The sequence below is a fragment of the Hyaena hyaena genome, unplaced genomic scaffold (assembly GCF_003009895.1).
Source record: "Hyaena hyaena isolate Hyena2069 unplaced genomic scaffold, ASM300989v1 scaffold_2602, whole genome shotgun sequence".
Lineage (NCBI taxonomy): Eukaryota > Metazoa > Chordata > Mammalia > Carnivora > Hyaenidae > Hyaena > Hyaena hyaena.
The window spans coordinates 1,881-14,626 of NW_024083238.1; the positions used below are offsets into that span (position 1 = coordinate 1,881).

General features: G+C 35.8%; 1 pseudogene; it reads left to right on the forward strand.

The window, feature by feature from the left end:
* Nucleotides 1-1,277: 1,277 nt before the first annotated feature.
* Nucleotides 1,278-3,225, forward strand: LOC120227631 (annotated as a pseudogene).
* Nucleotides 3,226-12,746: the final 9,521 nt, after the last annotated feature.

Consider the following 12,746-nt stretch of genomic DNA (forward strand, 5'->3'; position numbering starts at 1 on the left):
AGCTCCCTCGCTCTCTCGCTCTCTTTCTCTCTCACAAATAAATAAGCAATTTTTTAATTAAGAAATAAAAAAATACTAAAAAACAAGCTTCTGGCGCTGTTTTGACTTGACTTTGAACATAGTAGAATCACTATAACAATTTTAGGTTTACGTTCAGTCCCCAAAGGTCTTATAGAAGATCCCTAAATCTTTTTCTTCAAATTTGAACAATGGCAAGTTTTGAAATTAAGAATGGCATGGGCGCCTGGGTGGCTTAGTCGGTTAAGCGTCCGACTTTCACTTAGGTCATGATCTCGCGGTTCGTGGGTTCGAGCCCCGCGTCGGGCTCTGTGCTGACTGCCAGCTCAGAGCCTGGAGCCTGTTTCAGTCTGTGACTCCCTCTCTCTCTGACCCTCCCCTGCTCACGCTGTCTCTCTCTCTCTCCTAGAAATAAATAAAACATTAAAAAAAAAAAAAGAATGGCATTTCATGTTAGATATAATATGAATATTAAATAAGGTAATATAAGAAAGTAAATATGTTTACTTTCTCATGATCTTTATGTGCAAATATGTACTTCTTATTCATTGTGTATTTAGGAACATCTTTCATTTTAAACTTTTAATTCATTGGATAAAGAACGCTTATATCACAATCTTAATAATACATATTCTTTAATAGCATAAAAGTAATGTATATGTGGAAAATTTTAAAAACACACTATTGAATTTATTGGAGAATTTAAAATTCTATTTAACTAATCAGAGATAATCATTGTTAATATTCCAATTATTCAAAGAGAGAGAAACAGAGGTGAACATATTTCATATTTGCATAATACAGATGCATTGCATGTAAAGATTTATGTAAAGTTTATGTTGTATTCCTTTTTATTTCCACTATATAAATTTGAAAATATACCCATATATAAAGACATACAGGTGTACCTCATTTTATTCCCCTTCATTGCCTGTGCTTCACAGATATTTCATTTTTTACAAATTAGAGGTCTGAGTGGAGGAAGTCTATTGGCACTATTTTTCTGGTAGCATTTGCTCACTTGGTGTTTTTGTGTCATATTTTGGTAATTCTTGCAATCTTTCAAACTTTTTAATTTTTACTATATTTGTTATGGTGATCTGTGATCAGTGACCCTTGATGCCACTATTGTAATTGTTTGGAGGCACCATGAACAGCACCCATATAAGACATAGAAGACAACAAACTTAATGGATGGGTGCTGTGTGTGTTCTGGCTGCTCACTGACAGGCTGCCCCTGTCTCTCTCCCTCTCCTCAGGTTGTGTCTCCCCTACAGGCTATTCAAGTAAGTGTTCAAGTAAAAGGAAGGATCACATGCATCTCACTTTAAATCAAAAGCTAGAAATACTTAAGCATAGTGAGGAAGGGGTGTCAAAAGTGGAGACAGACCAAAAATGAGGCCTCTTGTGCCAAACAGTAAGTGAAGCTGTGAATACAAATGAAAAGTTCTTGAAGGAAATCAAGAGTGCTAGTCCTGTGAACACATAAATGATAAGAAAGTGAAGTAGCCTTATTGCTGATGGGAGAATGTTATAGTGGTCTGGAGAGAAGACCAAACCAGCCACAATGGTCCCTTAAGCCACAGCCTAGTCCAGTAAGAGGCCCTGACTCTGAAGTTCTGTGAAGGCTGAGAGAGGTGTGAAAGCTACAGGAGAAAAGTCTGAGGCTAGGAGAGGTGAGGTCATGAGGTTTAAGGAACGAAGCTGTCTCCATAACATAAAAATGTACAAGGTGAAGCGGCAAGTACTGATGTAGAACCTACAGCAGGTTATCGAGAGGATCTAGCTGAGACCATGAATGAAGGTGGCTACACTAAACAACACATTTTCAATGTAGATGAAACATCTTCTTTATATTGGAAGAAAATACCATCTAGGACTTTCATACCTAGAGAGGAGAAATCAGTGCCTGGCCACAAGCCTCAAAGGACAGACTGACTTTCTTGTTCAAGGCTAATTCAACTGGTGACTTTAAGTTGAAACCAGTGATCATTTACCATTGTGAAAATCCTAGGGTTCTTAAGAATTATGCTGGATCGACTCTGCCTGTGCTTTATGTATGGAACAACAAAGCCTGGATGATGTCACATCTGTTTACAACATGGTTTACTGAGTATTTTAAATCCACCATGGAGACCCAATGCTCATAAGATAAAATTCCTTTTAAGATATGACTCGTCATTGACAATGCACTTGGTCACCCAGGAGTTCCAAAGGAGCGGTACAGTGAGATTAATGTTGTTTTCATGCCTGCTAACATAACATGCATTCTGGAGCTTATGGATCAAGGAGTAATTCCGGCGATAACTGCCATAGATAGCAATTCCTCTGATGAATCTGGTCAAAGTAAATTGAAAACCCCTGGAAAAGATTCACTGTTCTCAATTGGCATTGAGAACATTCGTGATTCAAGGGAAGAAGCCAAACTGTCATCATTAACAGGAGTTTCGAAGAAGTTGATCCCATCCATCATGAATGACTTTCAGGAGTTTAAGACTTCAGTGGAGGAAGCAACTGCAGATGTGGTCGAAACTGAGCCTGAAGATGAGACTTAACTGCTTGAGCCCATGATAAAACCTGATTGGCTGAGGAGTTGCTTCTTACAGATGAGCAAAGAAAGTGATTTTTTGAAATGGAATCTGCTCCTGGTGAAGATGCTGTAAAGACAGTTGAAATGACAAGAAAGGATTTAGAATATCTCATTAACTTGGTGAAGCATCAGCAAGTTTTGAGAGGATGGACTCCAATTTTGAAAGAAGATCTACTGTGAGTAAAATGCTGTCAAACAGTATCACATGCCACAGAAAAATCATTCATAGAAGAAAGAGTTAACCGGGCACCTGGGGGGCTCAGTCGATTGAGCAGCCCCTTTCAGCTCAGGTCACGATCTCATCATTCATGAGTTCAAGTCCCACGTTGGGCTCTGTGTTGACAGTTCAGAGCCTGAAGCCTGCTTTGGGTTCTGTGTCTCCCTCTCTGCTTCTACCGCACTTGTGCTCTGTCTTGTCTTTCTGTCTCTCTTTCTCTCTTCAAAAATAAATAAGTGTTAAAAGTTTTTTTAAAAAGAGAAATAATCAGTGCAGCAAACTTCATTATATTCTTATTTTGAGAAATGGCCACAGCCATCCTTAACTCTCCACAACTACCATCCTGACCAGTCAGGGACCATCAACATCCAGGCAAGACCCTCCACCAGCCACCCATTGAAACCTCAGACGATAGTTAGCTTTTATAGCAATAAAATATTTTTTTAATTAAAGCATGTCATTTTTAAATACAATACTATGTACATGTAATAAATAGACTACAGTAGAGTGTCAATATAAGTTTCATGGGCACTGGGAACCCAAAAAATTCAGTTGACTAGCTTTATTGTGATATTTGCTTTATTATGGTGGTCTGGAACTGAAGCCGCAGTATTCTGAGATATGCCTATAAATCTTCTACTTAGTATTTTTTTTAAAACTCTCTGCTGATAGGGGCAAAGTAAGTTACAGAAAACCTTATGGTAAAACTTCGGAAGAAAACTTACTTTTTGTCAGACAGATGGAAATGATTTCATATCTGCAAGATTAAATTTGGTACCTTTGCAATAAAACAACCAGAAAAAGCAACAGCTTTTTAAAAAGTGCAAAAGGATTTGCTTGACAGTTTATGAATTATAGTGCAGGTGTATGAAGAAAAAGATATACTTCCTTTTAAAAAAATCAGAAACTAAACAGGAAAAATGGCCATTTCGGATTTAAAAAACATTATAAGAAAAACATGGCTGTTAAGACACATTTTAGCTCTTAAACATAATTGAGACATTCTTGACTCTTATCTAATGATATTTGTGATGATCATGGTGAGTATGATAATAACAAAAAAGGATGAGGAGGAGAAGAAGGAGGAGAAAAGGAAGAAAAAGAAGGACACCAAATATATTAACAGTGTTTAGGAAGAATATTTTTCTAGTAGAAGAAAAGTAAAAGTAGGTTTTACCATTTTATCCTGGTCACTAATTTTAATAATTTCTGAGTCAGTGCAGAGTCTACTTGTCAGGTGTTCAAAGCAAGCTGCCGGTGGTGTCTATGAGGAAGTCTAAATATAAAATCGCCACGTTGTCATATTGCTAATGGGTACCACTGAATTATTCAGCACCAATAATAAAAAGGAATAAAAATCTGTCCTATATTTCTACATTATGATTCAGGATAGTAATTTACTTCTAATAACCAAGGTAAATGCCTTTTATTTTTCTCTGGAAGATTTTTTTAATCTTCTGTTTTGCTTTATTATGTCAGAAAAAGAGAAGGAATGGGGTAACAGGAAAGGAATCAACCTAGAGGCTCAAGATTTATCAAGTGCTCTGTGTCATTCAGTTTCAGGAGAGAGCCGTAGACTTAAAATAAAACTTAACATCTATTTTCTGTTATAGATATAAAATCTGGAAGGCTAAAGAAAGTAGCTAGAACAAAAAAAATGACAGATTCTCAGATGTCATCACAACTATTTTTGTTTTCCTGTTTCTGTAGTTTCCTTTTATTTTAGCCTATAGTGAGAGTTGAGGCAAGGAAAAAGCAGAAGACACATCAAGGTAAAAACTGTGCTAACCTATCATCTCAAAAGTGTCTTCCAGAAAGCAGAAAGTATTCTCAAGGTAGTATTTAGAGCTCCTTGAATGATTTGTTAGTTAAACTTTACCGTCGTACATATCATTTTTATTTTCTATGTAAAGGACGGTCATATCGTGTATATACTTTTTTAGATATATGCAGAGTTTATTAGAAGCATTCTGACAGTCCAATTAAAAAATACCATAATCACGAAATGGCTCATGGTACATAGTGGCTTAATGATATTAATATATGTCCACATCAATACTTCATATTTATTTCTTATAGGGAGCCTATTCAGTTCCAAAATGTGTACAGGGTATTTTGAATGAAAATGTGTTACATAGAATTTGTATTTGAGTCTAAATATTAAATGTTGCCTATGTAAAATAATAATATGGAAGCTTTCTCATAACGTTTAGATGCTGTATTAGTTTTCTAAGCCTACTGTAACAAAGTACCACAAACTGGATGGCTTAAATGCAGAAAGCTTTTGTCTCACAGTCCTGGAGACTCGAAATAGGAGATTTTTGCATTGGTAGGGTGAGTTCCTTCTGAAGCCTGTGAGGGAAAATGTGTTCTATGCCTGTCTTCTAGCTTTAGGTGGTTTTCTGGCGATCTTTGATATTTGATTGGCTTTTAGATGTCTCATTCCACCTTCTTTTTTGTGCATTATTCTATATGTGCTTATCTGTCTGTGTTCAAGTTTCCCCCTTTTATAAGGTCATACTGTGTTAGGGCTCACCCTAATGACTTCAGCTTAACTTAATCCTCTGTCTGCAAAGAGCCTACTTCCAAATAAGGTCCCATTCACAAATACTGGGGGTTAGGGCTTCAACATATTGTGGGGGACACAATTCAACTCATAATACATGTCGATTATCAAAGGTTCTCATTAAATTTCTGTTCAAGGTGTTTGTTTTGAGTTTATACTTTGTGGATCCCTTTCTGACCTAGTCAGTAAGTAATAATATATTCATTATCAAAATAACAGCCAAATGATAAAGAGAAAAAGTAAAATGACATAGCCACAACCAAAAACAGGGTAGCTTTTGGTGTTCTTTGGACCTCAAGAAGAAACATAAACATGAAATGGTTCAGTAAGCGTATGTGAAGGCTGATCTAGCTCCATCAATAGCATTTGAGCAAAATAAACCTTCAGGCATACTTCAATGCAGATTAGATACAGCTAAAGAGATATGTTAAGAAATCAAAATGATTACCTTTATTATATTTATCATATGTAAGATAAAATTATATGTGAAATTTAATGTATATAATTTAACTTCTGTACATAGCAATCAGAAAGAGGAGGTCAAATACGCATATTATGGTTAGTCAGAAGAAACTAAGACCTGGGACAGCACTATATTAATAGTGGATAAAAATTGGCTTAAAGAAAGATAGTTGCGGGGCGCCTGGGTGGCTTAGTCGGTTAAGCGTCTGACTTTCGCTTAGGTCATGATCTCGTGGTTCGTGGGTTCGAGCCCCGCGTCGGGCTCTGTGCTGACTGCCAGCTCGGAGCCTGGAGCCTGTTTCAGTCTGTGTCTCCCTCTCTCTCTGACCCTCCCCTGCTCATGCTCTCTCGCTCTCTCTCTCTCCTAGAAATAAAAAAGAAAAAAAAAAAAGAAAGAAAGAAAGATAGTTGCTCAGACTTAAAATGCACAGAGGAAGAATTTTTGAAAACCCAAATTAGTATCCCTCTGAAACTATGCCCTTTCTGTACACACACACATGCAGTAGATTCATGATCCCATATGCAAAAAAATCCTAGAGAATCCATGATTCAATAAATATTTAATGAGTACCTCTTATGGCTAAATATTATTTTCAGCAACAGGAGTGAAACACTGTATTAAACTTATTAGTTGTCTGTGCTCACCTGACATTGTGACATTGAAAGGAAAGAAACAACAAGGCATCTGGAAGTGATTAGGAGAATGCCTTTGTCTGGGGCGGGAGTGAGAAGGTCAGCCGGTGGCATTGGGTGATGCAGGAAGGCCCCACCTGCTGGGAGGTAGCATGTGAGCTGAGAGCATGGAGGCACGCAGACTGCATTTTAGAGTTAGCTGATCATATATGGGGTGAGGGAAGAGTCACGTCAAGCAAAGGAAAGGTCTTGAGTTTTTTACTTGACTTAAGACTATTAAATAATGACCGGTTCACTGAGTTGAAGAGGAGTTTGGGCGGGACAGATTGTGAGAGAAAGCAAGAGAGAGTTTTAAAAAAAACCCAAAAAACAAAAAACAAACAAAAACAGCAGGGGGCGCCGGGGTGGTTCAGTGGGTTCAGCATCCTCTCTTGATTTCAGCTCAGGTCATGATCTCAGGGTTCCTGAGTTCCAGCCCCTGCGTGGGGCTCTGCGCTGACAGTGCAGAGCCAGCTAGGGATTCTTTCTCTCGCCCTCTGCCCCTCCCCAGCTCATGTTCACACTAGCGCTCTCTCTCTCAATAAAGTTAAAAAAAAATTTAAAAAAAAAAGTACTTTTTAATATATTCATGGAGCTTATAGCAATAAAGATAGGGGACAAATAGCCAGGAAATTGAAGACTGATATTTGTAGCATACATATCCAAGGCATCATAATGAAGACTAAAATTTCTCCAAACTTATTTCAGGAAAAAAAACTTATTTCATTTTCAGGAAACTTATTTCATTCCCCAAAATGAACAAAAGTTAATATTTATAGTATAAAGATAGTAGTTAACTAAGGAGGTGGGGGGACAAACCATAAAATAAAATGAGCAAAGTCCATGAATTGGCAAATCACTGTTCAATAGTTTTAAATGCACAATCAAGATAAGTAAAAATTCTATCCCTTTAGTAATCCAGCAAGAGCAAATCAGAATATATGTTCATATATCAAACTGATCAATAAGGAAAAGAAAAATTATATATGATCCATTGCTTCTCACATATTTCTAAAGGAAGTGTGAATTATTACCACTATTTGTGAAAAATTACATAGCCGTCCTTGTAACTTTAAAAGTTCATCTTGTAAAACAAATTCATCTTGTGATCAACATTTTGTGACTCCCTTATACAAAAGTAACAGCTCCCATATAAATGTATTTGTATAAAGCAGTTTACTTTAGTATTGTTTGAAGTAGCTGATAAGAAACAAATCAAAGAAAAAAGCCCAAGCAGACTACTCAAACAAGTGGAAAAAAAACCTTTGGTCAAAAATGAGAAGAAAGAAGAACAGGACGAAGATGAGGAAAGGGGTAAAAGAGAAGTTTACAAAAAGAAGAAAAATAAAAATAAAGAATAAATAAATAAAAATTTAAAAAGAAGAAAAATAAAAATAAAATCTGTCAGGTCAAAACCTGATGTGGGGCTCAAACCCTCAAACCATGAGATCATGACCTGAGTGGAAGACAGACAATTAACCAACTGAGCCACCCAGGTGTACCTATTTACTTTTTAAAGTTTCTTTCTTTAGACAAGGAGAGAGAGAGAGAGAGAGAGAGAGAGCGCGTGCACAAGCATGAGTGATGGGGGGAGGGGAAGAGAGAAAGGGAAAGAGAGAATCCCAAGCAGGCTCCACGCTCAGTTGGGAGCCAGAAATGGAGCTTGAACTAATGAACTGTAAGATCATGACTTGAACTAAATTCAAGAGTCAGACACTTAACTGACTGAGCCACACAGGCACCCCTGACTTATTTTTATATTTGAAAGAAATACATGCACAGTTTTTTCTTCCACCAAACTATAAGAGGCAAACCAAGTGGACCTAAGGAAGAAAGCCTTCCCAAGTTCTATTTTTCTCTGGCCTCATTTACCTGAAAGGATCCAAAGGAGGAAGGTTTTAATCTTCACTTCACCTAAGAAGTAGACATTCTTCATTCCTATGAGAGGCATTCTAGCTGAAATAAAACTTCATAATTCCCAGTAACAAGGTTAGTTAATCTGTATTTTTCCTTGTTATAAATTAATCAAGTGTTTTAGTGTGGGGCATGTGAACTTTAATGAGGGCATATAAGCTTTATGACTTACCATAATTCTATGATAAGTTTTTCAGGGAGGACAGGTTATAGATGAATGTCAAGGTGCTTTACTCAAGAATTTCCAATTACTAGATTAAGACAAATATGAACCGACATCCATATTCTCTCAAGTCTGTGAATGTTCTGAGTCTAATACCCTGTGGAATTGTAGCTCATATCATGCCCCACTTACAAATACACTATTGTATGCTTCAACTAATTTCACACAATTTAAGTTTCTCAGCATATTCTACACAGCGTCTTTCATACACTTCCCAAATCTACCTGTTCTATCTCACTTGACCTGAATCTTGCTTTCAAACGGTAGCTCTCCCTCAAAAATAATCCACATGTTAACCACTCAGCCAAAATCCCTTATCACCCAGCTGCCTAGTTTCTTTGTAGTTAGCAAAATCTAATTTTTCTTTTGTTTCATTTTTTTCCCTTTGTTGAATATTTCCAGACAAACCCAGAAAGAGATATCCACCTCCTTTGTGTAATGACTAGACTACTTCAAACAGTCAGTTGTACATTTCTCTTTCCACTTGTTTATGAAATCTTGGTTTCCAGAAAATACTTCATAATCTGTTTCTGTAAGAGTGCCCAGCATATATAGTAAATCAACTTATAACCATTCAGGTGTTGACTAAGCACTCACAATGTTGGTTGACATAATGATCTTATCCATAAGAAACTCACAATGTTGGTTGACATAATGATCTTATCCATAAGAAACCTGGAAAATGGTTGAAATAATGATCTTATCCATAAGCACTCACAATGTTGGTTGACATAATGATCTTATCCATAAGAAACCTGGAAAATGGTAGTTTAAAAAATCAGCTTTTGGTATATTTTCTGTGATAATTTAAACTTATGTCACAGGACTTGATGAGTATTGAAAGGAAAAATTTCAACAAGTGGCATGAATGTGCTTTGTGTTTAAAAGAAATTCTGTCACATTCCAACTGAGAAATTTGAAGCAAAATATAAAACAAAATTTTGAGAGGCTCTGTATCCTGACGTATCATTATTTAAGCTAATTTCTGCTTATGTTTAAAAATATCTAGTTTTCTTGGAATACATACCATGTAATTATATTCCTTTGTGTTTTTTTTCCCAAATCAAAGGCTCTTATATTGGATAGAAAGATCACAGCTAGCTCTAGTACACCATCATTATTAGTCAGAGTATAAATAATAAGTACTGGTAATAGAAGCACTCTGATTGAGTTGCCAAATTCCTTGTGCTCAAGTAGAAAATGTAGGTTTGAATTTTGAGATGAGACCATGCAAGGTATCAGATATATAATTAAAAAAATGAATGACTGGAAAAATATAAATGGAGTCATGGAGAAAATTTATATCTACATTTTCCTTACACAGTTATAAGGATTGGAAAAGAAAGAGGGGGAAAACCCCTTTTTTTCCCTCTTTTTTTTTCCTTTCACTAAAAGTTATCGGTATGTATGCATTCACATGCACATGTATGCATTCACATGCATATGTATGCATTCACATGCACATGCAGATATATTTAAGGTAACTATGTCTGATTATAAGGTTTGTATGTCTGAGACAAATAAGTCAGCTATCTTATCTTCTAACATTTTATCATAACCGACTATGAGCCACATTTAAAGGGTAAGAAAATATGAAATCCATATTCCCAGAATACTATATCCTTGGCTGATCTGGGAAGCAAAGGGAATAGTGATGGAAGTGGGCAGAGAAAGGGGTTTCACCATCATCTCCATCCCCCTCCTCACCCACACATATAAAAATTTGTGTCTCTTGGGGAGCCTGGGTGGCTCAGTTGGTTAAGCTTCTGACTTCAGCTCAGGTCATGGTCTCACGGATCATGGGTTCAGGCTCTGTGTTGGGCTCTGTGCTGACAGCTCAGAGCCTGGAGCTGCTTCAGATTCTGTGTCTCCCTCTCTCTCTGACCCTCCCCTGCTTGTGCTGTCTCTCTGTCTCTCAAAAATAAATTTAAAAAACTTTTAAAAAATTTTGTGTCTGTCTTCTTGTTCTGCTGTAAACACTAGAAATGGGCACATGAATAAGCACAATTTGCTTTCCTAAGAATGTCTGACCTGCCCCATTCCACATATATCTGTATATCCCATGTGCACACAAACATCACCAAGTATTAATTGAAATGACCTGAAAAATACATAAATGAGTGAAACAAAAAATAATAACTGCATGTTTTACATTTGGACCATGAAAAGCTAAGCTAGAGCAATATTTGGAAGAATAAATACGTAAGAATAGTGAGTTAAAAATTCTTCAGAAACACATCACGATTTTAATTTGTGTAAGAATAGGAAATCATTTTATAGAGTTTGGGGTATTTCTGGAGTTTTTGATGCTCTTATAATAAATGAAAAGTCAAAATAGCAGGAGACAACAAATGTTGGGAGAATGTGGAGAAAAGGGAACCCTCTTACCCTGTTGCCAGGAATGCAAATTCATGCAGCGACTCTGGAAAATAGTATTGAGGTCCCTCAAAAAGTTAAAAATAGAACTACTCTAGGACCCAGCAATTGTACCACTGGGTATTTAACTGAAGGAAACGGAAATGTTGACTTGCAACATGCATGGTAATGTTCGTAGTAGCATTATCAACAATAGCCAAATTAGAGAAAGAGCCTAAATGCCTATTGACTGATGAATGAATAAAGAAAATGTGGTATATATATACATATACATATGTATATATAGTGGAATATTACTCAGCCATCAAAAAGAATGAACTCTTGCCATTTACAATGATGTGGATGGAGATAGAGTGTATTATGCTGAGCAAAATAAGTCAGTCAGAAAAAGACAAATACCATATTATTTCACTCATATGTGGTAGTAAAGAGAAATAAAAACAGATGAACACAAGGGAAAGGAAAAAAAGAGAGGGAGGCAAACTATAAAGCAGACTCTTAACTATAGAGAACAAACAGGGTTGCTGGATGGGAGGTGGGTAGGGAATGGGCTAGGTGGGAGATGGGCATTAAGGAGGGAACTTGGGATGAGCACTGGGTGTCATATGTAGTGATGGATCACTAAATTCTACTCCTGAAACTAATATTATGCTATATTTTAAATAACTGGAATTTAACTAAAGAACTTGAAAAATTAAAAAATAAATAATTTTGGTTGAATAATTTATACATATTAAAATATGCTAAATTTTTAACTAGTTTTATTAGAAACGTCTGATTTGGAGACATAGCTTTTCTGTACAGTCGTTGCCTGAGAATTCTTTTTATTTTACTAGTACCTCAATACTATTATTCTTTGGCTCAAATATCCTGCTTTGTCTCGAATTATTCTAAGTCTTCAAACAATCTTTGCAGAGAGGATATTTGAGAATCAAAGGTTCTGTAATCCTGGATATATTTTTTTATATTTTCATTAGATGTGGAATTTGGGGAAAATTATTACTATTGTAATACATGTATATCATGTAAAATCATATTGTTTATTGTGTACTTAGATTTAGCCCATAGAAAAATAAGCAACAGAATAAAACTCTAAATCAAAACACTTAAAATGGTGTTTGCCATGTGATATCAAAAAAAATATGATATTTAAAAATATATCCTATTGGAATTAATAAAACAATAAAAATCACATAGGTCAAAGATTCTTAAACTGGATTCTATGAGTACTATATAATTTTACAGGGTCTAAAAATACTGCCTAATATGTATTGGTGAAGTGTTATTTTTCCTTTTCATGGTTTGGAAAAATCTCCTAGCTTCCATCATATCTCAGACAGTTGTATCTCCTTGATTGTTTGAGTCATTATTTTAGTATAAATCATGATATGGTACATTCCAAATCCTATACAACCTCAATAAGATAACTGGTATCTGTTTAAAAAGTTACTTGTCTTAAACTATAATCTGTTCATCTATCCTGTCCACACATAATTTGTTTACTTTAGAGAGAAACAAAAGAAATCCAGTGTGTGGTCAAAAATAAACATTCATAGGGAAGTTTGTTTTTACATTATACTTTTTATTTTTAATATTATCTTCTCCAAATTTTGTTCTTTGCATATTTCAACTTTTACTTCATGGGGTCCAAACCTATAACCATTTGATTATTTTTTTTCAAATATGTGCCAACCTTTCAATTTCCTCC